The sequence below is a fragment of the Tupaia chinensis genome, unplaced genomic scaffold (genome assembly GCF_000334495.1).
Source record: "Tupaia chinensis unplaced genomic scaffold, TupChi_1.0 Scaffold144472_1, whole genome shotgun sequence".
NCBI lineage: Eukaryota > Metazoa > Chordata > Mammalia > Scandentia > Tupaiidae > Tupaia > Tupaia belangeri.
Genome location: NW_006204331.1, coordinates 962,680 through 966,549, shown reverse-complemented (window position 1 = coordinate 966,549; position 3,870 = coordinate 962,680).

The following is a 3,870-nucleotide window of genomic DNA, read 5'->3' as shown; positions in this document are numbered from 1 at the left end:
AAAAAAACAGAGAAAGAGAGAGTGAGAAAGCAAGCCACCAGGTTCAGGACTCAAACTGTGGTCAGCCATGTGGGAGTCCAGCACCCCAACCAACCACCCATAACAAAAATTTTTTTAAATTCCTCAGAAAAGCCAAAAAGAATGAACAAATTAGGCATTAAGTCAGTCCCTCCAAGATATAGCAAGTGGTTCCCCTTTAGGAATATTCTTACTAAGAAAATGTCCCCAAATACAGGAAAAGGCATTATGAATTAAGATGTTCATAGTGGTGTCCAGTGGCATGGTGGTTAAGGCACTGGACTCCCACGTGGCCAGCTGCAGTTCCTCTGGACCTGGTGGCTTGAAAATCATGACAGGTGCGTGTGTGTGCATGCCCCAAATCCCAGGAGGATAGAAAGGATTGTGGTGTGGCCGTCCCCCACGGTGGCTGATTTTTCACTTTTCCTCATTGTCTCTGTCTCTCTCCAGTGAGCACATGCATCCTATGGTGAAAACCCACCCACGAAAAAAAATCGCTAGGCAGTCTGTGCACCTGCCATAAAGCAAGGGAGGGAGCGAGAAGACACTCCAGGGGCACCGTGGCCACTGCACTCGCTTTCCCCTCATCTCGTCATCCTGTCAAGTGCTGGGGCACCCATGTGCTTCCAAGCTCCAGGGCCAGGATCTGAACCATGGTCAGCCACGTGGGATCTGGCTCCCTAAGCACAGCCCTTAACAGCTGGGCTATGGGGTCAGCCCTACAGACCTGTTAACAAGCCAACCTGCCTGGAGAAAATACGATGGGACAACACTGGTCAAATGTGGAGTCCAGGGACCAGCCGAGGGCATAATGGTTATATTTCTGGACTCCCATGCAGTCAACAGTTCAAATCCCAGACCCAGTGGCTTGAAATTCACGCCAGGCGTGTGTGCACGCATGCCAAGATCCTGAGAGAACAGAGAAGGGACTGTGGCGTGGCCCTCCCCGGCAGTGACCCCTTGATGCCCATCTCTGATGAGTGCACAGGTCCTTTAGCAGAGACTGCTCCAAAGACGAGTGGAGCCCCTTGTTTGGGAGCCCTGGCCTCCCCTGCGGCCAGCCCTGTGCTGGGTCACACCTGCGCTGTCAGCCCCTTGGTGAGGACAGCGTCACCAAGTTCCCAGGAAGGAGCGTGAGGCAGTTCTGCCCTTCTCCATCCCAGCCCGACTGAGCTATGGCCCCACCTGCTGCCCTTGCTCGCTTTCAAAGCTCCGTCACCTTCACCTGCCTCCCGCAAGCCAGTTACCAAAGGGGACACTTTGTCTTCCCAAGAAAGGACCCACAAAGCCATACTGGCTGGGCTCACCCCAGCTCCTACCCACGTCTGGATAAACAAGCTGTTGAATCAACAGCGTGCAGACCGCACGTCCATCTCAAGCTAGGGAAACACAGACTGCAGCTGGACGGTGAGCTCTGCCCTCTGGCGGCACCGCGCCACCTCCCCCAGTGGACACACTGCACGGCCGGAAGGCACTCCGCCTTCCCACTCTTACCGCTGGGGCTGGGGCGGGCCCTGCTCCGTCTAAGGTTCCCACTGGGGCTCCAAGGACAGCTGAGGGGGACAAAGTGCAAGGGAGGCAGGGGTGGAAGGTTCCCCTCGAGGGGCCTCACGGAGGTGCAGGGAGCAAAGAGGGAACCAGGGCAGAGCTCAGACGCCCTCTGGAACGCGAAGGTGAACAAAAAAACACACACTCTGCTATTTTTTAAAAAGAATTATTTAATTACATGTGTTATTAGAATTATTTTAATTTGACCAGAGAGAGAAAAGGAAAGTGAGAAAGCAAGCTACCAGGTCCAGGACTTGAACTGCAACTGGCCATGTGGAAATCCAGTACCCTTAACCCCCCCACCCCCTGCCGGCCCCACGTTCTGTTTGCTTTCGCACAGATACCAGGAGAGTGAACAAGCGATGGCAGAGGGCAGGAGCCGGCTTCTGAGCACTGTAAATACACTGTCTAACAGGGGGGCCAGCTCAGCGAGTGGTGAAGGTACTGGATCCCAGACCCCACGTGGCTGACCACAGTTGAAGTTCCAAACCTGGGCTTGCTTTTCTCTTTCCCCCTCTCTGTGTGTCTGTTTCTGGTCAAATTAAAACAAATGAATGAATCAATAAAATAAAATAAATGATTATAAAAAATAAGAACACATACTTAGTATCCCACACGGCTGACCAGTTTGAGTTCCAGACACAGTGGCTTGAAAATCATACTGGGTGTGTTTGTGTGCCTGCCCAATATCCCAAGAGGAGAATGGACAAAAAGGAACTGCAGCATAGCCATCCACCCTGGCGGTGATTTCTCATTTTCTCTCTTACTATTTTTCCCTGCCTCTCTCAGGTGGAATGTGTACCCTATGACAAAAACTTCTTTTCTTTTTTCTTTAAAGACTGCTTAAAATACTAACATTTTCTTGTACTGTTAATCTAATATGCGTATTTTTCATAGAAAACATTGCATTTTTAATGTCTACAAGTTTACTTGGGTTTTTTTGTTGTTGTTTTGTTGTTTTGTTTTCTCATAAACATCTTAACTTGCTCTGGTTTTCTACTAACTTTCTGAACATAAAGAATAAGTTTTCCACAACTGATTCAATGCCCTTGGTACTTCTTGTATAAAAACCATATCTGAGTCTATTTTTTTATTGGCATTTTTTTCTCCTTCATGGGTTATATTTTATTCCCTTCTTTTTATAAATGTATATTTTATACATGTCTGTGTGTGTGTGTGTATATGTTTTTGTTTTTGCCACAGGGAGTGTGGGCTTGCTAAAGAGAGACATCCTTATAGGGACGACCATGCCACAATCCCATGTCCTCTATTCTCTTCTGGGGATTTTGGCCCAGTGTGCACATGCACCTGGTATGATTTTCTTTCCTTTTTTTAAAATTTAAATTTATTTATTTACATTCATTCATTATACATCATTACAGCATACAAAATGAGATTTTCCATCCAGAATAAACTTTATTTTGGCACAATCAAGCACATCAACATATGTGTTATTGTCAACAAATAATTTTCCATTTCTTGTTTCCTGTATATTTTGCATTTTTTGCCATCCTTGATGGATCCAGAACTCAAATCGTGGTCAGTCATGTGGTAATCCAGCACCTTAACCACCATGTCACCTACTGGCCCTCCATTAAATGATTTTGAGCTCTGCCCTGAAATATGGTTACATTACTCATATCACAATTCCTTCTTTATTTCTCTATCTCATTGAGGTTTGAGGCACACATGCATGTATACCTGATGTGTTTTTCAAGCTACCAGGTCAGAGATTGAAAGCATCCAAGAAGTCATGGCACAGAGATCTGCATAGTAAAATTGTTTCTTGTGTTAAGGTAGCTTTTAAAATTTGTAAGGTAGTGCTATTTATAATGCTTTGTATATTTCAACTGAGAGAAAAATGTATGTTCTGAGCACTGAAGAAGCTCTAGAACTTGTTCTGTCTGCCCTTTTCTGTATACTTTTCCTGTCCTCACACTCACAGACTGATGATGACTAACTGAAGACTTGAAGGGCATCCTGTGCGTATCTTCAGAGCTCTCACCTACATCCCTCTCTGTTTCAGTACCCTGCCTTGTGAAATTCATGCTGCCTTCATTGTTTGAACTTCAAATTCTACCCCTCTACTCAGGAAAACTACTGAAGTCAACCTGTTTCTGCCTTCTGAGTCACAATCTAGAAACTTTCTGATTAACAGGCACTACATTAGAAAAATTGCAAGGCTTACTTTTTATTTTTTCCTCGTTCAGAGATCAATGTCCTGAATTGCCAGTTGTTCAAATTCTAGAAACTATTTTTTGGGACCAGCAGTTAGCGTAGTGGCTATGTCGCTGGACTCCCACG